Source organism: Adiantum capillus-veneris, chromosome 8 (assembly GCF_014529385.1).
Source record: "Adiantum capillus-veneris isolate H3 chromosome 8, ASM1452938v2, whole genome shotgun sequence".
In the NCBI taxonomy this organism is placed as follows: domain Eukaryota; kingdom Viridiplantae; phylum Streptophyta; class Polypodiopsida; order Polypodiales; family Pteridaceae; genus Adiantum; species Adiantum capillus-veneris.
The window spans coordinates 10,899,198-10,925,286 of record NC_140938.1 but is presented as its reverse complement, the minus strand read 5'-3'; positions in this window follow the sequence as shown (position 1 = coordinate 10,925,286).

Sequence of the window (26,089 nt, the reverse complement as noted above, 5' to 3'; positions counted from 1 at the left end):
TCTCGTGGACGTAGCCCACATTGGGTGAACCACGTATATCGTGTGTACTCTCTCTCTCTCTCTCTCTACTCTATAATCTCTTGTGTGTGAAATCTATCTCTCTCCATTAAGTAATCTACTCAAAAATCTATTTAGCTAAGTCTTATTTTCTAACACTAGAGTGCTAGTTTAGGAGGATCCATATTGGTAGAGAAGGTCAACACACCATTAGAAGCCCTCCTTAAAGCCTATGACGCATGACTCAAAAATAATCAAACACAAGAACAAAGGTGGATGACATATCCATATGCGGAGTTAGAAGAGCAAAGGCTTGAAATGTGTCAAAAAATGATCCAAACCGCCCAAGCTTTGCGAGAACCTTCAATTGGAAAATTTGAGGAGGTGATCCTTGTTCCACCAGCACCAATAATTCCACCAAACCAGGACCCAACATCAAAACCAGAGCAACAAAGCTAGTGAGCTAAGAAAATGAGTAAACCAAGCCAGTGATGGGAGAGGAGTGTTTCTTCCACCAATAGAGAAATTTGAAAATGGATCTCAAATAAATCTAGAAGTGAAATCGTATTGGGAAGACCAAAGATCTGTTCAATCCATAGATAGCCAACCCCATTTGCTAAGAGCACTACCACCTTATATGGGAGAGCATGAAGTGAAATCAGATGTTGTTGCAGTCCCATCTCAAAGGCTCTCTTCTAGGAAGATCATCAATTCTAAAGGTTCTAAAGGTCAACACCTCTGACATGCATAATAATGTTAGCTGAGCTGCTACAAATACGACCACACATGTAGATGATGGTAGGAAGTTGTTTGAAAAAGTTTGGGGCAAAGGATCCTTTGTCACAAAATCAAGAGGGAATTTGAGAACTGGATAATCCTCACCTTACTATGAGTCCCATATCATTGAACAAACTGAGAATATTGTGAAGGAGAAGATGGCAACACGACTCTTCATGTGGAATTTCAAGATGTAATCACCATGGAAACTCTAGATAGTGAAGCTAGGGTAGCCATTGCCACAAAAGAAACGTGGAAAAAACAAGAAAAAACTGCTTTAAGGGCAACACAAATGAAACTACAGCTTATAGATGGGTATGTGAAGAAACCCTAGGGCTTCTAGAAAAGGTAATTCTCACCTCTTGTGGAATTGAATATGAGCATACCTTTGCTATTGTTGATTTTTGTAAGAAGAACAACTATGACATCATACTTAGAAGGCCATTCGTGAGACATTTAAAAATGGTATAGGATTGAGGTTATGACCATATATACCTGAGAAACATGGAAACAACAATCCTCTCCTTCAGTGGAGTAGTGGATGATTCGAGAGAACTAGCCATATCTGTGAGCAGAAATAGAGGTGGGTTAGGTCCTTGACTGACATTGGTTTTAGTGTGCATGATGTGACATGGATTTTGGGCCATTGGTTGGGTCTGGTAGGGTGTACTCTCGTTGCTACTCGCTCTTTCTCTTTTGTTGTTAGTATTTTATTATTAGTGAGAGTATATATAGTTGATTATTGTTGAAATGCTGCAGCAAGAGTTTAGATGCTTTATTCTACTAAAAATGTCTCTCACTGACTCTCTTTCCTCCCGTTTGACCTTTTAGAGCTAAGATCCCACACCCCAAAGTACGCCTTGTTGTATGTAATCTTTCAAGAACAATCTCTAGAGAGTAGGGTAATGAGTGCGCTCGTCAACTTTTAGAGTCCTATACCAATCTCCATATTCTCACTGAGAGAGAGAGAGAGAGAGAGAGAGAGAGAGAGAGAGAGAGAGAGAGAGAGAGAGAGGGTAGCATGTGTGTGTGTGTGCACTGTCATAGTCTATCTCTTCTACTATTTTGTATAGGCTTCAAGCTTATATCTATCCCTGCAGATCGAATTTCATACTTTTGAGTCAAATCTTGCATATTGCACACCCAGGGAAAGCTAAGCCTCCCCGAACACACAATCCCCCTCATACACAAAGTGGCCCCCTCAAATATCCACACACACACACACACACACACAAAAAAAAAAAACACACCAGATTTCAGTAGTAGCCTCATGACTACACGCTCCTAGGTTTTAGTAAAGCATGTGATATCCACTGTAGAACATAATGTCAAATCAGAGACCAAAGGAAAGTACTCCAAACGATCTTGTGAGTACAGAAGGGAAAGCATGGCTTTCTAGTATGAAGACTTTAGAACGACTTAGGAAGGACTACCCACATAAGCTAATTTGGTTGTGTGCATGTGTGTGTGTGTGTGTGTGTATGGGTTCCAAAGAGAGAGAGAGGAGAGAGACTGCACATACAATAGTACGTATGAGTACGTACGACTGATCACCACAAGCTACTCATACGGTTTTGGGGATGATTACCCTTTTTAGCGTAAGATGCTCTCATGCAAAATTGAACGATGAGAGCGTTGACTTTGCCAGCTCTAATTGTGTCGGTAATCAAGGCATTCTAAGGGATGAAATATCAAGGAGGAAAGTGATTGAGATATCTTTGGGGTAGCATGACATTTGGTATACATTACAACCAAGTTACTGCCATGCACAACATTTCTCTCCAACAACCCCTAACCAGCAAACCCATCAACAATCCTCTTCCCCATGTCAACGTCATGTTTAAGGCCACAAGCCTTGAAGGTGCAATATTTGGTTGCATTTGTAGAGATGCCCTTTCTTCGCCTTGGATGAAAACATCAAATAGTCTCCTCGTCCTGTTCTTGTTGTGCATATCCTGCAATCAAAATCTCCAAGTAATGACATTTGGTATAGAATGGTCATTAACAACTCCTTGCACTTTCATGAGTTAGACACAACCGGCATACATATTGGCCAAAGCAGTATGAATCATGAAAATTTTCTCGAATAGACGAGATGTTTAATCTTATAATCAATGCTTTCAGATTCCAAATACGATGACAAACAAACTCACTCAAAAAAGAAGAGACAAATAGGAAGAGAACAAACAAGAAAGAAGAGGAAAGAGAAATTGAGTGCAGTTACATGTTCGTGGTCTGGAATTGATATTCTATCATGACATTGACAAGATCAATGCATCATTGCATCCAAGAACATTACAATTTGTGTTGATTGCGGAACATCCACGTTCTCAAAAATTTGTCTTGCAAATAAAAAATTTGACAATACTCTCATGAGGTTGGCTAAGATGACATTCCTAAACTCTCCAAGAAAGAAGGAGTATCAATACGTTGGTCAAGTTGCTCTAGTTGCAAAAGGTCCATGAGAATCAAAAGTGTAGGTGTGTTACTGCCAGACTATGCATGACATATCTTGCAATTCAACCAAATTCACACCCAATCCCTCAGTATAATGGACAATTCTCTCAATGTCATAAGATCTGCAAATGTTGTAGCTTCCGGCCTGCTTGAGAAAAGATCTTTGTTTGACGACCCTCTGATCTATTGGACAAAACAAGAAGATTTGCATCATTTGACAAACCAACTCATATCATCACTCCTATAGAAATTTTGGCCTAAAACCTATTGCATAACCCACTTATCAGGACGTATAAGACTGTGGTAGAGCAACCTCACAAAAAAACCACATTATGTGTACTGACACCATACGCTGTTACAAAATCATAGCAAGTCACTAAAAAAAGGAGCCTTTTAAATTTGATGGAGGAGGTGGAATCACAATGTGAGATGGGCATTCTGGAAAACACATACAAAACCTCAAGAAGAAGGGCCTACACTACAACAAACATTCATGAATATCTGGGTCAATGAAGCCCGGTGAGGGCTCAGGTCTCATTGAGCGTACCGCAATCTTCAAATACAATGAAATGCTTGCTAGACACTCAGAGTTCAAGGATGCAACAATAGAATAATCCGTCTTTCCATTTTTGTTCCCGTTAGGACGCGAAAACTATGAGGGGGACACCCGATTTAGCAACTACATTCGGATGAGGATTGGAGTATTGTTCTCCGTGTGCACCTTGTACAAGCCATACTTACTTATTATGTACCAACTCAAGAGAGCAATCATGATATTCAATTCTACAAAAACCACAATGTTGCAATGACATAAATGCATATAAGAAGAAGCACAAGAATGCATCCAACCAAGACACAATAAGAAACATCTTAAGATACAAGCTCCCATCAAGAATTCTTGGCACTCCGTCATGGCATCAAAAGAACCTCAAAGATATCATCATAAAGGTTGACATGTGGGGCCTACTAGACCTATTCTTCACATTGATGATGGATGAGGTCACATATATCAGGTGGAATGAAATTGCAGTGATTAAGAGTATCTCTCATTCACTCAATCAAAGCTACACATGGAAAGATTGCCTCGTCCAGTGTGCCGTGTTTTTCCATGAGCACCTAACACTCATGTTGTTCCTTGAGTGCCTATATAGTATCTTAAACATCCACATTTTTGGAGGAACAAAGTCCTAAGCAAAATAGAGCATCATCTTTTAAGATACAAGATACAAAACCAAAGATCACTTGCACATTTTGATTTTGTGGGTTTCTTGAGCCGACATTGAATGGGTAGCAAATGAAATAACAACATACACATTTGATCAACACCAATCTCCTTTGAATTACTCAAACCATCTAAATCATCTTCTGACAAGAAAGCAAATTCACAAATTCAAGTCCATCTGCAGGATAATGGGCCAGCACTCTACATGTAAATATGATTTTTTGTCTATCCCTCAGTTATGTACCAAGCCCGTACTGGATCCACAAACATGAACATGTTTATACTATTGACCTGGAGACAAGCATCGTAAAACGTAGTTCCCTACTACCCAATAATCTTGTTGCTGTGGGCAATGCACACGAACATTCAACATGTGACCAACTCATCTATATTTCACTACCTACTAAAGTATGCAATGAAGAGAAAACCAATGGACCCACTGAACCTATCAAAAGAGATTGCGGAAAGGATCGCCTTGAATGGATTAGACAAGGTTACCTCTGCATCATTGCAACATCAAAAATGTCCAAGCTAGTTTCAACTACAGAGGTAGTGCTCAATTGCCTTCAAATACCAATCATCACAAGAAGCAAAGCCATGAAATATATCAACTCATTGCCACCATCTCTAAGGCAAAGACAAAGACTACTTTCACAGAGCCAAACCATCGTCATGCATCCAGTCAACTTGTACTGTGGAATACAACTAGAGCAATACTTGTTTTGTGCATACCACAAAAGTTTCAAGATTGAGAAGAACATCATAGAATCCAAGAAGAGCCAAATGTACGACACCTATAACAACTTAGTACTAGAAGACCGCCATCTAGTACGATTCACCAAAAACCACCTTGACCACCAACTAGAGGGCTTCTTCTTCAACATATTGCTACAAAAACAAAAATCAATGTCTTGTTATTTTTCTTCCAAAATGTGGCGATTTAGATGAATCTTAAGATATACATGAACAAGTATACACAACAAAATATGCTGTTGAACAAGAACACGGGACACATTGTGAATCTAATCCATCAAAAACTCTTCTTGAACCAGGAGAAATCCAATACATTCAAGCTGTGCAGATATGGATGATACCAATGAAACTAGCAAGCATAACATACTGCAACTTCTAAAGGAGTTTTCCGATGTCAACAATGCAACACTCACTCCCAAACAACAAAAAACATTTGAAGAGATATCTACCAGAACATTCGGCCTACACATTGTCATTGGCATTTGAGGATCCAAAAAGTTATTAGCACAACAAGACAGTCATATTGATAGCATCCACCAGCGTAGTTGCATCTCAACCAATCAGTGTTGCAAAATAAGTGTATTATCAATTCATGATAACGGCAGGCTCAAATAAACGTTATCTAGAATCAATAAATCTTGGGGAAGAGAGATATTTACATCAATCAAAGAGGCTGACATAATCATAATTGACAAGTCTATACCAATGCTCACAAGCACAACCTTCAACATGGTTGTTCACCAACTTGTGAATGCGAGAAATGTGTCAATTCATGATCCATTCTCCAGTAAATTGATACTTATGTTTGGAGACTTTTGAACACCCGTTTGTAAGCACCCTGGAAAATTTTTTCATGTAGTACAATTACACAATTGGCCCACTTCAAGCATGGTATTGTCCACAAGATGAAATTCTCAGTTCGACATGCAATAGACCAAGAATTCCTTCAGTTTTTGCAGACAAGTAGACAAAGGAAGCCAACTAAGCACAAGATAAGAAGCACACTTTCAGAGTGCATCATAGACAAACACGATGTATTGGAAACTATGGACAATGGCATCACAATCTTTTGCACACATCACAACGATGCTCGCGGCAGATACAATGATATCAAATTGCCAAGGAGTTTTACTACCAAAGACATAGTCCAAGCTACATTGAAAACAAATGCGGACAATGAGCCACTCTTAGAAAGTTGGGTCAACGATAGCTCTTTCAATGAGATACAAAGCATTGCGGCTGGTGCAAAGTGTATGATCACCTCAAATCTTGATTCAAAATTGGTGTTGCAAATGGTGCCACATGCACGGTGGAGAAAATATCCCATGATTGCAACGACCTAGTAAACGAGATCGGTTTTCTCATAGACAACAAAATTACCAAAAACACCATTGAGCGTACAAAACATTCCACTAGAGCATTCAACATCAACTATTACCACAAGTACACATTCCCTTTAACATTAGCATATGCAATAACCGGTCACAAGTTGTAGGGTGCAACAAAAGCTGAAAAGACCGTTATCAACATCAAACAGTCTTTTGCACCATGCCTAGCATACATCATGCTTGCAGAAGTCACCAAAAAGAGACACCTAAAGATCCTAGAGCTTCCTAGACCATACATGTTTGAGCCTATGAGAGATTTGCTTTCATACTTGATTATGTAAGTAATGCATAATTTTTAAATTTCAATCATATGGTGCATTATTTAATATCATCTCTTGTGGTGCAGATTCTTCAGAAAACAACTACAAGATGGTGGCCAACAAAGTCAGCATGTTTCAAAGTCGTTGTTCCTTGCATATACATTAATCATTAACTCTTTTCACACAAAGCTTTCTCTTTATACACACTTACAATTGTAACACAACAAGAAATACCCCTGTATCAAATAACAATGGCTCATCATCATACTTTCCTAGCTTCGGTCAAATGAGAATGGCAAATGTGGAAGGGGAGCATCCAAACTCATTTATAAAAGCCCGACCACAATATTTGCATGTCCGTAGCTACATAAACTCAATGCAAAAGTTGTTACAAAAACAATGACGAGCAACTCAGATTTTTGCAACCAGACTGCAAAAGAAAATACTGAACGAACTCGATTTGCAATACAATGAGACATCGGGAAGACTTCTCGATGGAGAGGCACTTCATTTGCTAAATACAAAGACAAAGGGTATTTCATTGTTCACTATCGAGATGCTCCATTTTGGTTTCAACATAGAGCTTGACAAACTCCTTCATCTTGACAAAAAGAACGGTGACGCTATATTGAACAAAATTAGGGTCGAGATGGGATACAAAGAACATGATTCATTATTGACAGATGAACATTTCACTTGGCACTTTGATTGAGATTTATTCAAGAAGGGTGAAAAAAACAGGCAAACATTGCATGCCTACATTAATTACACATTGCATGTGTACATTAATTACAAAAATTCTTTGTAGCTAAGTATATTTGCAAAATGTAACACAACTAACCTGCTATTTTGCAATGCATTAGATTGACACAAATATAGAGACCAATAAAGATGAACAAGCTACTAAATTTCAAGAGGAGACATCGATGGAGGCACCATCAACAAAGAGGCTGCGACAAATGAGAAAATAGAGTACATTATCTACTCAATAACTTTCACAAAACATGGAAGGAATACATAGGCATCACAAAGGACTATGATGCAAGGACAAAAGCACATCAAACAAAACCACCCAAAAAAATGAGGGAACACGTAGCATGGATACCATCCATTCATTGATAACTTTGGGTTCAATGTTTTACATAAAACATAGAGCAAAATCGTAGCTCTAACATTAAAACAACAAGAGATCGTAGCTTAGTAAGCAAGTTAGTAAAGCCATCCACCTAACCGTACCAAGTACTTTTTTTGGAAGCATATAACCTCTTTGCTCAAATTGTAGCGCGTTGTGCAAATAGCTCCGGGCTAGACTAGGGCCTAAGCCATATAGCCATTCCTTGCCCAAATATATGTCTGCTCTGGCCAAGTGCATAACCTGAAAGTCCAGTGGTATCAGATAGTCCTAGATTGTCAAAGGGACTCCCAAGACTACGGGTTTCCATACCATCTTATTATAACTGTTGGCCAAGCCAATAGTGTACTCAAGATCTCTTGGCATCCCAATCAAGCCTAAATTTTTAACTAACGAATAGTTAAAGAAGTTGTAACCATCATCTATTAAAATAGTGACTCTACGGCCACCTTAAGTGCCATACATACGCACCATGTTGTGGGAACCTACGCTTGGCTACCACATTGCCAATCACTGAACAAACATGACGTTCATCACAATGACACATGCTCACCTTTCTGAACTCTACGGAATTGAGAGGAAGACTTTGCATCATATGTAATTGCCTAGAGGATTTGCCACTCGTGCTAGCTTTCTAACACTCGGTGTTTGTGTATCCTACCTTGTTACAGCTAAATCAACAATTTTCCTTTCGCGCTTTCACATACTGCTCCTTTTTATGAATTTCCAACTCCCTTTTTTTCTTGAATTTCCGCGGGTTTTAGACCAACAGCCACCTCGGCTACCCCGCTCTGTCCTATCCCCCTGCCTTTTGCTATGAAACTCTTTTCTCTTAAAACCCGATCCCCTTTTTTTCCTTCCCTCCACCCTACTCGTGCCATCTCGCGCGCCATGGTGCTTGATGTCACTGTTAATATGTGCATACTGAATTGCCTCAGTAGGTCTTTAGGCTACAAGGGTTCTACATACTCAAGATAATCATTTATGAGGCCTCTCTTGAAGCCTCGCAAAGTCTGGAATGCATTGATTCCCTTAACTCGAGTATTATTTCCTGATAGTCTGAGATGTACCAAGTTAGGGACTTATTCTCCATGGAACATTTGTCCCATAACTCCCAGCGTCTCTTCGTCTCATTTGCTAGCAAGAACTCTTTGTGAAACATCGTTTTGAACTTTGCCCAACTGGTCAAGCAAGTTGTTAGACTCATCCGCCACTTGTACACCTTACTAGTCAAAGACAGACTGGCCTTTAAGAGCTGTACGCGGCTCAGATGTCTACGCAGTGCATCCAAATTGGACCACTTGGCTAGGAGCATATTGACCGAATCTTTGTTCCTCTCTCTTTCCTCGCCATCAAACTTGGGCGTCTTTCAGTCCTTGAGCGAGGACAAGGCTGTCTCTACGGATGGCCTCGTTGCATTAGCTTTTATGCATGTGGCGAGTACGGGCAAGGCTATGCTCACTCGAGCCACACGTGCCCGTTGACTGGGAGAAACGGTTGTACTAGCCGAAGCGATCGTCACTGTGCATCTAGCCGTGTGGAGATGCCCTGCAACATTGTCACTAGATCGGCCTGGACGTTCTCTAAGGTGGTCAATTTGGCGTTGAAGTACTAAAACATCCTGTGAGAGAGCTCCGTCTCTGTCAAAAAGTTGGTATGGTTGGCAAGGTCATAGTCATCCTCATCTAGCTCTAAGAGGTCCTCCTTGGCCCCCTTGGGAGCGTCGGTGTCCCATGTCTTCTGGCTCCTCGGCCAGATCGGGGTCATCAGGCATGCCGGCCGCTACGGGCGCATCAAGTCCAAGGCCATGGTATGAGGACGAGGAAGGCGCTAACAATGTCGTGTCTTTTTAATGGCAAGCAGAGAACTTTTGGATCCGAAAATCTCGACACACTTCGTTATGGAGAAATCTCGGCTCATTTGATTTTGGTAGAGTTAATCTCGGCAAGTGGAGAATCCTTGGCACAGGACATCACGGGAAATTTTTTGCTTCACAATACAATGGAGATTCCTTAAGCATCTCAAGCTAAGGTTGATTTAGGATATTGAAAGTCTCTTGGACATAAAATATTGGATGCCCTAAGTTATCAAGTGTGAAATGTGCAACATGAAAAGCGAAGGAAACAAAACAGCAGCAATAAAATCTAAGGGAAGAACTTCGTGGGCTTGTTACGATCTTGACCAAAGTTGTGACCACGAAGGCCCGAATGATCTTGACCAAGAAGGCAAAAACACTCATGAGTCCATGGCGTCCACTTTTGGTACCACTTTCGCTCGTTTTGGAGCACTCCGAAAACCGGCCGCCATATCACAAAGCCAATTTCCCACGCGGGAATTTGACCAAAAAGCACTTAAAAATAGCCGAATATTTTGCGTGTGATAAGCTTTAGTTAGCTTTTAGCCACGGTTGTTTTTTAGAAACTTGGCTAATCTTAGCTTAGGAAAAAGCCTATATAAAGACAAGCTAGGGCTCTTGTATGGGAGGGACACTTGGATTTTCAGACGTTGGAGAGGGGGAATGGGGGAACACGCCTAGCACAAACACAAAAGCCTCTGTATAGCTCAAGGTATTCACAACACTCCTATCCTCTCGAAAAACACCTTCAAACACATAACTCACACTAGCAGACCACCGCCTACTCGATTGCCACTGCTCACACACTCCACAAAAAATATCCACCACGCAAGGCACACCTACTACCACTGCCTGTCTCCACCGTTACACATGCACACCGTCACTCAATCTCACTCTCTCACTCAAAACACCATCGGTCCGGGGGGGCACACACTTCCACATAGTCGGTACCAAGGAGAACCATGAAAGCAGTAGAAAGAGAAGGGGGGAAGGGGAAACAACAACGAGACGAGGCAACAACGGCTCGATTGCACTTCACCAAACACTTATACAGACTCTGCCATCACCATGGCCATTTACACAAGAGAGATACAAAGGGCTTTGACATGCACACTCCTCTTTTCAAAAGATCCACTTTGCAAGCTTCCAACGACACAAAAGCCAGAAAAAACTAGGCCAAAAAGCTACTTTAAGCATACATTCCCGCTACCCTTTGGCTGCCTAGGGCCTTGGCACCTGCCCTAGCCTTCTGCACTGCACTCACCTACTACCTTTTTCTGGCATAGACCATCTCCTAGCTCGGACCAACTTTGATTGCACCATCATTGCCCACCTCCTCGTTGAACATTTATGTTCAACCACACATGGCCTTATTGCACTAAAAAACTGCACCCAAAAAAAGACTCTCTGTACACTGCAAAACCACCTAACATATGTACAAAACTAGCACTTTCTACCCGCCAACTTCGTTCATGCGGGTTGCCCAATCCCCTGCTTTACCTGTCACCAACCGCCTGGGTTGAACACCTTGCACTGGTCTCTTCCATCCACCTGCAACAATAGCTTTACATAGTACCACACCAAGGCACATATCCAACCACATAGACAAACTGCCAACATCATACGTCTACTACTCCAAACACTCCTTGGCAAACTGCCCATTCGCAACAAAGCTCCTCCAAGAACAGCAAATAGAGCACCCTCGTGCTCACCATCCAAAGATCGGCTTGTACCATCAATCGCATCGAACAGACCTAACACATCTGATCCGCCCTCCCATCCATGTAAAGCTAGATCCTTGTCTAGCAGATCCTGCACCTGCTCAACAACATACTGCACAGCCGCTTTTATCACCATTCCTTTCGACCACCACTCACAGACCTCCTTTGTTGGCGGATACGCCGTGACGGACGTCAGCACAACGAGAAATCACCTAACAAGATTTGTGAGCTAAGGACGAAGCTCGACCCGTAGGCGCGTGGAAGCAAGCATAGGGTGTCAACCTACACTCGACCGACTATTGACTACTTCCTACAGAGGTCTTTACCCAATGTCTAAGCTACAGCCTTCAAGAGTACATAAGAGGAGATTTCCTACAACGCTTTCAAGAGCCAAATACCCATCAAACGTTCTCGAAACGCTACCGAACTTGAAGAAAACCCTATTAACACCAGTAGGTCATTCTCCCTAAGATCCATGAACCAAAACCCCAACCCTAAACACCAGGTGAAAAATCACGTAGGATGTTTGGTCGAAATTTACATGTCGTCATTTCCGAAAACTAAAGTGCCTAATGTGTAGCTCTACTCAATGCAAACGCGTGGATATGCAATGCAAAAGCGGATAACGTATGCTCACCGAATCACCAGATATAGCTCGTGGGTCAAGCTCGCAAAGCCGGGCCGTACACCTGCAATGTAGGTGTTGGCGCGTAGCTCTCTTCAGGGGCAACACGCTACACTTCTCCGCACTCGATTCCGACCACCATTGCGCGTAGCGTCAAGATAAAACTCACTCTCTCTCGTACACAGAGTACGCTCAACTCACACAGACAAAAACTTATAAAAATGACAAAAGGGTCCTCTGCATTAAGGTCAAAAGTGGTATAAATACCTTAGAATCTCAAACCCTAATGTTCCAATTTAACCATTTACTCCGTCTAAATGTCAAAAATGGGATACAATTTGGAAGCTTCTGCAAGCCCCACTATTTACAAAGGTGAAATGACGGTTTCTTCTCAATTAAGGAATAATTACAAAGGAAATTAATATCCCGCCGGGCAATCATCCTCCTTTGAGTGTGTCCAGTCGCTAACACTCCCCCCTCCTAGATCATGTCGTCCTCGACAAGACAATAGAGCTTCTTCTTCAGTGGAGGCTTTCGCGCATCTTCAGAAGAGACTCATACCGTGCATGTTGGGCCAGTAATGTAGGGCCGAATATTTCTGTATCGATGGTGAAGAAACCGGTGTAGAAGGCTTCTTCAAAGGCCTGGAGATGGTACAAGGGCAAAAACATTATTCGCTGATAAAGGGCATGTATCACCTCATGGGAAGGCTGAGCAGACAATCCATATGCACATCTATATGTGTCTTGGAAGAAGAATATGTTGTCTGTTGCCTATCCATGTTTAAAGGTTTCAAAAACTGCCAGAAGGGTTTAACAGATTTTCCTGAGCATGATGCAAGAGAGGTCAGGCGAGCCAGTGAACAATTTAATGGCACTCGTTAGGGTTTTCACCATGTATTGCTCACTCATTCTCTTGCCTGCCTTCAAGCCTGGCAGCTTTGGGTAGTTGAGCCAGGTGGGGTGGCTTTTTTTCAGCAGCTCTTGTTCTTTCCAGGTCTGCATCCTTGGTAGAGGGCAAAAGCTAAGGTTGTCTCTGATTCTTTTAGGCGCCTCTACCAGATGAACTAAATACTGTGGGTATTTAGTTAGCCATGCCTTTCTCCATTTAGGCTGAGAGTCCACAATAAGCTTAACTCCTTCTGGTTTGGAGATATCTTCTTCGTATAGTGGCACTATTGGCTCCTCTTTAATCCGCTTGTTTATTGTAGCAGCTTCATACTTGAGAAGAGGATATGGGAGAGAGGGTTGTAGCCATTCATGTCGAACGACATTTGCATCTAACTTCTGGATAGTCATAGACTTTAATACCCTCTGCTCCCACTCCATTGCTTCTTTGGCTGTGTCTTTTATTTCCGCTTCTATTGCCTTTTGTAGAATTTTCTTCTTCTTCTTGTGTCAGATCTTGGGGCTCTTGGGATGGTCCCACAAGGATGTCCTCTTGCATTGTGGTATCCATTGGATCTGACACATTGTCTATGTCAATGCCTTCCATTGTTGCTGGCCCTATGCTCAAGTGTGGCTCTTCAGCCTGCTGTTGGCCTTTCAGCTCATCTATCTGCTTCTGATATGCTTTCTTTTCCTGTTCAGCTTGATCCCCCATGTTCACTAAGAGGTCATTCAATTCTGCATTGGCTTTTTCAACCTCTTCTAGCTTTCTCTTGGTGTCTTCATTTTTTGTTTGCATCCTCTTTAGATCCTCGTCCATCTTCTTTTTCAAGGCTTCTAGCTCATCTTTTATGGCCTTGTTCTCATCTTCCAGACGGCTTTGCATTACTAGGGAGCCCTCGGCCAACATCCGTCTTTGTCTCTTCTCTAGTGTCAACTCCTTTTGGAGTTCCTTCATGTGTTCTTTATATATATCATTCTCTGAAGCATTGCTAGTTGAGGTAGCAGCTCTGACTCTGGCCGGAGATGCCCTTAGCCTCTGGATGGTCTGATCTTTCACTTTCATTTGATCTTTTAGCTCTATAACTTCATCCTGGATTTCCTCATGTTCTAGCTCAGCTTTTTCCTTATCATTCCTCAAAGTTTCCACTTCTTTGGACTCATCAGCAAGCTAGAGTGTCAAGTTGTCCCATTCCTTCTCCGCATCTGTCACTGATTTGCTAATTTTCTTGTACTCTTCCTCTGCTCTTTGAAGCTTTTGTTCTGCTGCCTGACTCTGTCTTTCCATCTCTTGGCATCTTTTTAGTGCCGCATCCAGATTGGCTTGCAGCTTTGAGTCCACCTCGGCTTTGATTTGAACTTCATTTGCTTTGAGATTATCAATTTCAATCTCAGTGGCCATAGACCTTGCTCTGAGCCCAGTGAGTCTTTGCATCACTTCATGCCAATCATTGGTTTGTGGTTGTAAATCCACTATATATGTGGCCATTTCCTTCAATTCCACCAATCAAGGGCTCCGCATATATTCTTTGGGTCGAGTGCTAGACAACTCAAAAGCTGCATTAGCTGCCTCTTCTCGAGAATATCTAGCAGCTAGGAGATCAAGAAATATTCATTTTTTTTTTCTTATGGATCTGACTTCTCATCTTTTGTTTCAACTTCTGCCTTCTGCTCTTCCTCTTTGTTCTCCTCTTCTTTGGAGTCTTGTTGCCCATCAGATTAGTTTATCTCCTCTTTTTGTCGGTTTTGAGGAGGACTAAGAGGAGGTGGTGACAGTGGAGGGCTCGATTCTCGGCTTGATGGTGGAGTTGGTTGCTTCTTCTTGAAATCCCAATCCGCCTTTGTTTTCCTCTCTCTTTCTTGTCCTTCCTTCTCTTCTAGCAGCTGCCATCTCACATCATCAACCTCTTCTTCGGTAAAAGGCATATTTGGGATATTCTCCGCTGTAGCATCTAAGATCTTGAAATTCTTGATATAATCTTCAAACCAATCCCTTTGAGTCCTTCAAGATGATCCAGACATAGCCTCAAGTGATGGCTTCCATAACTCGCTTAGATCCCCTTTTAGCGCTTTTTCAGCTCTGAAACTTTCCATTAGTCTTTCTAGCCTTGCTGCTTTCTGTGACTTTGTTTCCTTTACTGGCACTTGTAGAGTTTCTTTCTTTCCCTTCTTGGGCTCTGGTGGCTCTTCTACCACTATCTCTAAACGGCGCTTCAACCTTGTGGCTACCCTTGGAGCCTTAGGAGGCTCTTCTTCTTTGTCTTCCTTCAGCTTGAGCCAATCATTTTGGGAGGGAGGTAGAGGCCATTTCTCCCTTGGCATGCAATGCTCCATAGATGACTTTGGTTATCAACTCACCAGGCACAATATAAGTGGGATTTTTGGTCCCCATCTTCACAAGGTTGTTGTGAATGTAAGCGGGATAGTTTATCTCCTTCGGTTTGCTCTTCTGCATCACCCAGGTGAAAGTGGTGGCAATAGCTCCAGGTGGCATCCTGTATTTCTGTGGCCGCTTGGTACACATGTGGAAGTACTTGTTGTATAATTGGCTCATGATAGCCATCTTCGGGTTTGCAATATCTTCAAATGTATAGTTATTCTTCTTTTCTGAGTAGATCTTAATGTCATCTCGCCTCTTAGTCACACTATCTCCTTTGTTAGAGAGGTCAAGTGCTGCTGCCACCACCTTCTCTGTGATGAAAATCATTGTATTAGGCTTGCCTTGCAGATGTGTAACTCTGGATATGCTTTCCTCTTTGATTGTGGTGACAAATTCCCACACTCTTTTAACATCAATCCCTGTTGGCAAGGCTTCAAAGTAATTGTGGAGATCCAGTTTCTCCAAGTATTCCCCCATCTTGCTCCTGACAAATTCATTGAGCTCTTGAGGTATCATAGGTAGCTCTACTGCATTTCCCTCCGGATCTTTAAACACTCCTTGGTAGATTCTCAGATCATTGGTTTCTAGTAGGTCATTTTGAATCCAAGTGCTTGTGGGCTTTAGGGTTCCCTTTGGGATAACAAAAGGCTCCACTTCTTCTAAGTAGTCCTTGATAGTCATCCTCTTCTTCTTTGCAGGTGACTTTGTGGCTACCATGGATCTTGTTGCGCTCAGTAATCCAAAGTTAGCATTTTTTATAGATTAGCTGATAAACTGAGTTCTGTCTACCCAAATGACTTGAAAATTGAAACAAGAACTCAAAAGGGACTAGGGAAACCATGCATGCGCCCACAATAGATTTGTGGCTGAAAAATAAGTATGTAGACATCCTATGCATAGGATGTCTATTTTCTCTGATTTTGATGAAACTTGACAGGCTTGTGGCCCTTGACCTGTGCAACATAGCTATGTTCCTAGAATTAGGTTTGGACATCAAAAAGTGCAGTTTTGAGCAGATTTAGGCTTTTGGCTCACAAATTGGGTAGGATGTCCTATATAGGTGGCAAATGATATTCAATTGGGTTGAAATTTGATATATAAGCTTCTTATACCATGTAAAAGACTCCCTTGAAGTCAATTCCTGCACAGAAGGTCAGTATGACACTGGAGACATGCTACGTGTAGGATGTCTACTTTCTCATAATGACTTGATTTTGGTTCTGTGGGTATCCCTTAGCATGTAGAACATGGCTCTTCTCTTAAATTTTGATTTGGATAAGCATTGGTGTTGTTAGGAGCATGTGTAGTGTTTTTAGGCTCATAAAAGTGCATCTTTGAGTTTTGGGGGCCAAATGTGATGGGTTTGGCTTGAAATTTGATACATGAGCTTGTGAAGATGCTATAAAGATATGTGGAACTCAAAAACACAAGCTGGAGGTCAAATAGGTCATTTACACATCCTACGCGTACGATGTCTATTTCATTATTTTTCATATCTGACCCCACAGTTAGCTTGGCAATGTACTAATGAGTATATTATGCAAGTTTCATGTGATTGGACTAGTTTTGGTAGGTCTATGACCCATTATTGCCTCTATGCTATGACTTTCCGTTTTTTTGATGCATATGAGGTCAACTCTTGTCCAAATGTGATGAAACTTGATGGCTAGCATGTATAAGCTATGTAGAAGTTGTATATGAGGTGAGACATTGAGTTTGGTGCCCAGACATGGCCTTGAGACATCCTACGCGTAGGATGTCTCCCGATGAATTTTTTATGAGAAATGCTACTAGTATATGCCTTGAGCCTCCCTGAGTCCCCTTTAAGCCCTATTTCAATTAAAAAAGCCAAAAGAATAGATAGAAACTCCCTATTTGGCTTTCAGAGCCTCTGAGTTGTTTTCTGACTCTTGGAGTGCTTTTTGGTGATGAAATTTCTTGATGTTAGCCTCCATAGCTTCATGGTTCCTTGGGGATCCTTGCCATATGGTTTTTGTTGGCTTTGGTTTCACCGGAGCTTCGTTTGGCAATTTGTCGCTCTGGAAGCGCCCGTGGTTGTGTTTACATGTCATCGATGACCTGTGGTGGTGTACCACCATAGGACTCGGTTGTTGATGGTCTAGGAAAGCTGCTCGTGAAGTTTGGTGCAAACGGACATCCGGTTTGGCCATGAGAGCCAGTTGATGCTTTGTGTGTCTGATGTTGTTTCTGAAGCTTAGTCCCGCTTCGGGTTGCCTTATGGCCATGTGGGCTATATAGCCTTGTAGAGCATGTCAAGATGCTCCTACCCATGAGTTTTGGTAGCATTTGGGCGACTTTCCACCGATTTACCACTTGGTGGCCTCTTGCAGGGCTCTAGAAGTTAGGGTTTTTCCCAATGGTTTTTTGCCGCCTTTGTGCATTCAAGAGTGGTCTCCTATGCTAGGGTAAACCCTCTTTGAAGCCTTATTTCTTTTGGGTTAGCCGTTAGGTGGCCACCTCTACCTGTAGGTCTCTATGCCTGTTTCCCGTGTGAACCCTACACTAGTTTTCGCGACAAAACATCAAACATATGCGAAAAGCTTAAGGTGCTTAGCCTATCTCTTATATCTAGAGCGCGTCGGGTGGTCGTGCGCATCGTAGAAGCAACTGGAAGTCCGGTTCGCTCTAGGTGGCAAGAGCTCTCTCTCAAGAAGGAAATAGTAGAAATGAGCTCTAAGTGAAGTGAAAAAATCTTATAATGGGGGTCCCCGAACGACTTTCTATGAAATTTGACATGTGCTTCCAACTTCTTGCGAGATGCGGTTTAAGCTCGAAAAGTTCTTGATTTGGACTCCGTTTGCCCAGTTTCCGAAAAATTTGACGTTTGATCAAAATCTGACCAAAATCCGCCTTCCGCTCCATTCACATAATTGCACCCCCATTGTACCATAGGTTGTCCTATAGTCACTGATTATCCCCATACTTTTTGTTTCTCATTACGATCGTATTTCACCTGCTTTTTGTATTTTTGAAGTTTTTCTGCCGATAATTAGTAAAATTCAAAAGAAAATAGCAAAATAAACCCAGAGAATCCTCAAAAATCACAATAACTCAAAAACATCACCGTAAAACACTATGTATACTTACATGCAATTTTTATGGCCGGATTTCTCCGTTTTATCAATATTTTGCCCAAAAAATGGCTATTTTTACATATATACACATGTTGTATAGGGGCATATGTACTTAGGTTAGTCCAGAAAATTTTGCAATCAAACGAAAACCTTTCAAAATAGTCGAAAGACATGCCCTTTTTTTCTCTTTTCACCTTCATTGGGTCCGCATTGAGAATGCCTCCCCCCCCTCCTAGTCGGAGTCCTCCCGGACAACAAGGTATTGCTTCGGGGTATGTGCAGTGCATGGGTTAAAGATTGTGCTAATGCATGGCCTTGTAATGTGGCTCTATTTGATGCATACTCAGTCAATGCATGGAAAAATTAATGCTATGCGAGAGGAGGGAATAAGCAAGATGCTTATTGGCATTCGACGTCGAGGTTTCCTGTTTGTTGTTGATTTGGTTGGCGGATTTTCTTTGCAAGTAAAAGTTGTAACTCTACAGCTCTTTGTTTGATCGTCTTTCTTGCAAAAGTTGCTTGGTTTGCCGCTACTGTCAATATGGTCGTGGTTGTCTCCGCGGAGAGAATTGTCGTGGCTGAATTGGCCGTAGTCTTTTTCTCTTTTGCTTGCCATTTGTAGCTTTATTTTGAAGGTTTTTGTAGGTTTATTGCCTCGTCCTTGGTCGTCATTGTTGTTCTGTTGATCGGCACCCACATAGATCGGTTTGTCGGTTTCATATGTAGTGAGTGTCTGGCTGCTGGTATTGCTTGTACTGGAGTTCCTGTTGCTTTGGTTTTGGGATCCAAATGCGAGTCGCATTTAAGTGATTATTGAGCATTCTCTTGGGGATACATATCTTTTTTATTCCCGTGGTTGTTGGTTTAACTGTGGTCTTTTGTTGAATTTTGCTGGTGTATTGTGGTTTGTATGCCATGTCGCTTCTATCCTTCCGTACCCATACTTGTTTTTCTTGTATTGCTAACCTTGATCTATTCGCTGTTATCTGTGTTGTCCTATTTTTGTAGTAAACATGGTTGGCAGTTCCTTGGTTGTTTTCCATGGGTATCGTGTTGTGCTTTATTGGCACCCATCGTTTTTATTCTTTATCCAGTGATTGTGGTGCTGTCATCTGGTTCTTTCGGGTTTGCTGAGAAAAGGCTACCACTTGTTGGTCTTGTGCATGCTGAATTTTGACTATATCCGAATTCCAATCTATCTGCACATTATACTCTTTCTGCTAAGGTTGTCCGAACAACATGGGGTGTAGTGTTCTCGCATCCTCAACCACATAAAACTTGTGGGGGTAAACATATTGATGTATTTGTACATGCAATATTTTCCCCCCAATGTTCCTAGCAAATGTGGTGTACTACTTTCCAGCACTTGTGGAGTAGGATGTAGTTGATCTTCGGGCTTGAGCTGTTTATATAATTTATAAGAGATCAGATTTTCTTGAGCTCCAGAATCAAGCAATGCCGTTGATTCAACTTGATTGCTACCCACTTTGACTGCAATTATTGGTTCCACTGTGTCTTCACCAAAATTCGATAATCGAATAGCATTTATTCGCAACGGTGATCCACTTTGTTCTTGTTGTCGTAGAAGCCTTCTTTTTGCAATGCGTTCTTTTGCTCCTGCTTGTGCTTCTTCTCGTACCCTCTGTTTCTCCTTCATCCGTTGTTTTTCTTGATGGATTTGTTGAAGCATATCCTGTGTTAGTGGTAAATGATACTTTTTTAACCGCCGACACCCACTAATCCAATTTGGCATTTCTTCTCTTGCCAATGTAGCAAGTTTGACAGATCCACTTTGTGATAAGTCACTAATCACAAAGGGTCCCATTCCTTGCTTTTTAAGTTTTTTGGCATGTTGCTTCAAAGTATAAACAAGTACATAATCACATGTTTTGAACTCTTTCGTACGCACATGCTTGCCTAAAAACTCTTTTTGTCTTCTCTTTTTAGCATAGATTGAAGCTATAGCTCTCAGTCAAAGTTCATGTAGCTTTTCAAGATCATCTATTCTTGAAGAGAGCTCATGCCCTGTCCATTCTAAGCGTTTCGCTACTTGTAGAGTTGGAACTAAAAACTCTATGGGTAATATAGCGTTTAGACCAAACACCATGTTGTACAGTGTTGTTCCGATTGATGTTTTGTAAGCTACCTTGTATGCCCATAGTGTTGAGTGTAATTGTTGATCCCAGTCTGCTGTCCTTGACTCTGATACAATTTTAGTCAAAACAGTACATAGTGTTTTATTTGTGGCCTCAGCTTGTCCATTTGCATGTGGATGATATGGAGCAGATTTTCTATGTATGACCATGAATTCCTCTAGTAGATATTCAATGACTTCATTAAGAAAATGTGTTCCTCGATCAGTGACGATTTCTATTGGTAATCCGTATCATACAAAGACATTCTCATACAAAAATTGTGCAATGGTTCTTGCGTCTGCTTTTTGTGTTGCTTTGGCTTCCGCCCTTTTTGTGAGATAGTCCGTAGCCACAATGAGATATTGGGTATGGGTGCAATATGCAGGGGGTGAAATAGGCCCCACAAAATCAATGTCCCATTTTTCAAATGCCCGTGCTCCCATCATTGGCCGTAGTGGCATCTCATCTCTCTTTAACGGCACCTTAGTGCGCTGACATGCGTCACAACGCTTTACAAACTCCTCGGCATCCATGTGCAATGTAGGCTACCAGATTCCTACGTTAAGACAATTTTTGTCATCTTATCGCCTGAAAAATGGCCTCCGCTTATTCCTCCATGTGTGTGTTCTAGAATCAATAGGTATTCACTTTCACTTGCACAGATTCTAAGTTGATTATCCTTTCCTCTCTTGTAGAGTTGATTTCCAATTAAATTAAAGTCTTGAGCCTCCAACTCTATAGCCCTTTTTCGCGCTTTTGTTATGTTTTCAGGAAATGTCCTTGTTGTTAAGAAATCAATGATATATTGACTCCATGCAGGTGCAATGTTTACCTGAAACAACGTCGCGTGATCCACCGGTCGTTTAGCACTACATATAGTACAATTGGTAACAAAAGGATGTGTGTCACCATACATAGTTGGCAAATAAACTCCTAAGTGTTTCAATATTTGGTGTGTGTTCATTGTTGAACAATGAAATGCACAATTTTAAAATTCTGGCTATGTGCTTCTTCAAGATAACACTCGAATTCCTTTGGATTTATACATAATCGTAGAATTTGGTCCTAGCCTAGATGGTACAGTTGTCCTTCCAATCAACTGAAAGTTTTTTGTTTATCGAAATGTTTGTTGTTCGGATCTGTCTTCCTTGTTACCAAATCTTCCTCCAAAGGAAAGAATGCTAACAATTTCTTAAGACCATTTGGGTATCACTTCAATATTGAAAAGATAAGCATCAGGTATGTCATCGTTTACTCCTTCAGGAGCTTCCCCGTTTTGTAGCCTTGAAAGATGATCCGCCCGTAGATGAGTTTTACCCTTTTTTACTACCACTGTGAAGTCAAACTCTAGCAATATAATAAACCAACATACAATTCTCCCAGTATTGCATGGTTTATTTACTACATACAAAAGAGCTTGATAATCTGTGAAGAACACAAATTTGTTTGCAAGCAAGTAATGCCTAAATTTCTTTAGAGCATAAATCATTCCTAATCCCTCTCTTTCAGTGGTGGTGTAGTTCTTTTCTGCACTATTTAGCTGTCGGCTCACATAACAAACTGGGAAATCCATTGTTCCTTCTCCAGGTTGAGCCAGAATACTCCCAATTGCATATGGAGATGCATCAATGTGAACATGGAATATCTTTTCCCAATCTGGTGCTTTAAGTATAGGTGCTGATACCAGGTTTCTTAAGCTTTTCGAATGAAGATTCACACTCCTCAGTTCAGTCGAAACTGACTAATACGCGATACAGAGGTTGTGTAATGACTGCATACATATATATGAATCTTCGATAATATCCGCAGTGTCCCATGAAGGACTGTACTTGTTTGGCATTAGCAGGCTCGGGCAAGTCTACTATGACTCTAATTTTGTCTAGGTCAGTTTGGTTATGCCATTTCTTGAGACAATATGTCCTAAGATGCGGCCTTACCAAACCATAAAAATGCACTTTTCCGGGTTGAGACAGATTCGATATGTTCTGCACTTGTCAAATACCTTTTGTAAATGGTCAATATGTTCTTCTCGTATAAGAGATTGGACACAGAGATCATCCATATATATTTCTAAGAATATTCTCAGGTATTCTTTGAACGCATGAGTCATTAACCTTTGGAAGGTAGCTGGGGCATTGGTTAGGCCAAAAGACATAACTCTATACGCATATATTCTCCACTCTGTGGCAAATGGTGTTTTGTGTTGATCCTCTATTGCAATTGCCAATTGGTTATACCCTGAAAACCCATCTAAAAAAGAATAATCCTGTTTTTCAGCCACCCTTTCAAGCACATGTTCTGTGATCGGCAAGGGATAATTATCCCTTATTGTGGCTGCATTCACTTTTTTGAGGTTCACACACACACACACACACACAGCTTTCCGTTCTTTTTGGGGACAACCACAATGGGTGACACCCAATCTATATGCTCGATTTCATAGATGAATTCAACATCCATCAGCTTGTCAATCTCCTCTTTGATTCGTTTAGCAAATGTGTCATTATATGTGTAAGGACGCTGTTTGCTAGGTTTGGCATCTGATTTCAAAGGAATTGTATGTTGGCATATCGATGGATCAACTCCTTTGAGGTCTTTGTAGGACCATGAAAACACATATTTATACTTCTTGAGAAGTTGTGTTAGCAGTTCTTCTTCTTCAGGCTCTAAATCAATTGCTATTATATAGACAGACCCGGCGCAACGAGGTCTATCCGTTTTGCATTTTCTGGCCCATCATAAGATTCCTGGTTTATTCTTTCCCTTATTGGTGGTGTCATTATGATTTTTCTATCCTGGATGGTGAATTTTTGATAGTGGGATGGTACATTCATGTTTCCTTTTTCTGACTCCTCCTTACCATCACTTTCTCCCTTAGTAGTCCATACCTCTCGTAACGACCGTTTTAGTTCTTGGTATTTCTTTTAACGCTTCATTTTGGTCCACTCTGGATCTTTTGCCTTTTCCTGTTTTGATTGCTGAGATTTTCTTGATTTTGTTTCTATTTTAGTCTTCTGTGCTTGTTTTATTTCCTCATGTGTCCTTTCCTTTCGAACTCTTGAGAATCTTATTGATATTTGGTCTTTTACACAATCCTCTGCCTTAACAAGCATTAGATAGTGAGTTTTATCTTTTATCCTGGGCATAAGGTTCTCTCTAATTTTGCTTTCTGCTTTTTTTTCTATAGCGTTCCTGGCGTCTAGGGTGTTGATTTGCAAAATCATAAAACTTGATATTCGCGGTTGCTTTCCCACGCTCGCCTGAGCTATCTGAAAACTCGTTGTCTATATCGTTATTTAGCTCCAGGTGCTCAGAGGAGTCATAAAACTCTTTTTGTTCTGGTGAGTCTACATTCTCATCTCCTGCTGGTATAAGGCTTACCATGTAATAGGGTAGCACATCATAGCCATCCTTATCGTAAAATTTTGTCGTTGGGCTATCTGTAATGGTACAAACATCCAATGTTGCTAGTATGTGTTCCCATTCCAGAGGTTCTAAGGCATCATCGGGAAAAGGTTCTAAAATTTAATCCTTGTCCTAGCTCTTTCTAAGACGCATTCCTCTCTTTTTTTAAGCTCCCACAGTGTGAAGCTCCGCACATCCATAGCTCTTTTTTCTGTCCTAACCATGCTAGGAGTTCAGACCCGCCAATGTGGCTGAATCAAACTCTTCTACTGGTGTCTAGTTCACATCCTTGTAACTATGGTCTTTTAGGTATATTTTGGTTGTAGTCTCCCCATGTCTGAGGTATATGTGGTTGTAACCTCAATCTTGGACCATCTTTAATTGTCTCATGAATGGTCTTCCCAAGATGATCTCGTAATTGTTCTTTTTATTGAAATCAACTATTGCAAATGTATGCTCATACTCTATTCCGCAAGAGGTGACAATTACTTTTTCTAAAAGTCCTAGAGGCTTTTTCATGAACCCATCTGCCAGTTACAATTTCATTCTGGTAGCTCTCAAAGCCGGTTTTTCCCATTTTTTCCAGATTTCTTTGGTGGCGATAGCGACTCCTACTCCACTGTCAAGAATAGCTTTGGAAACTACTCCTTGGAATTCTAATGGTAGTGTGGTATTTCCATCTTCTCCCTCGTAATATTCTCCAACCTTGTTTAAAGGTACTGGCCTAGTGTTTAGTTGAGGTTTGTCCAATTCTCTGGTCCCTTCTTGAAGCTTCCAGGTAGGGTCTTTTACTCAAAAAATTTCTAAGCATTTGCCTACGGTGGTCCACATGTTTGGTCGTAACCTCAGGAGTTCGGCTAATGTGATTGTGCATGCCACAGGGGTGGACAATAACTCAATCAACCCTTGTGAATCCATCACTCTGTTGGAAGAAAGCCTTTGAGATGGGATTGCTCTCACCTCAGACTTAGCTTCATACTCCCCTAGGTAAGAGGGTAGAGTTTTTAGCGAGTCAGGTTGACTGTGCCCGGAACTAATTGAACATTGGTCTGCCCCTTGTGAATGCATATCAAAGTTCATTTGTGATCTTGCCTCAAATTATTCAATGGGAGGTAAGATCTCATTTTCCTCCTTTCTCGTGATATTTATTTGGTGGCTCACCCTGTTAGCTTCATTTGCTTCCCGGATTTGCTTCCACAGGTCATCTAGACTGTTACAATCTTTACCCATTTCTACCAATGTTTTAGGCTGGAAACCATCAATTGTCTCATCTGTCGTATTTGGCACTATGATAGGTTCTCTCCTAGACTCAGAGGCAGTCGTGAGTCTGTCCTTCGTGTCTACTTGTTTCTCTAGAGTTGGTTTGATAGGGGTTGGAGCTGGTACCTCGTGCCAACTTGCAGGTTTGCCAAGCGGGTTTTCTATCAAGGACTGGGTTGTTTCAATCATCTTTGGACGCATTTCCAACCTCTGTTTTTCTATTTCTGCATATGGATAAGTCATCCATCTTTGCTCTTGGGTTTGGTTGTTTTTGGGTCTGGCTTTGTATGCTTTTAAAAGTGCGTCTAACTACTCATTTACTTTTTCTACCAGCACTGATCCTCCTAATCCTGCACTTTTGGGTTCTACTATTTCTATGGGCCCTATTGTTACCACATTGTGTGAGCTTAAACTAGTTAGATCCTCTAACCGCTCTAATCTATCCTTTGTGTGTTTTAACTCCTCGGATAGAGCCGTTTGCTCTTGTTCTCTACTGGCTTTCATACGCACCTTTCTAGCTTTCCAAGTGCTTCTTTGATTTTTCATTTCTGCACTTAGGGCATCAGTCTTTGGCTCTTCAATTATGGGTTCATTTGTCATTCGTTGAGCTTGGGCTCGTGTCACTGCCTGAATAGGTATTACTGTCTCATTTTCTGACCCTCCACTAGAAGGCACTGCTTCCAGCATGTTCAAAGTAGTTTTTGCTCCTTTTCTCGGGTTCTTAGGGCAATCAAGAATCA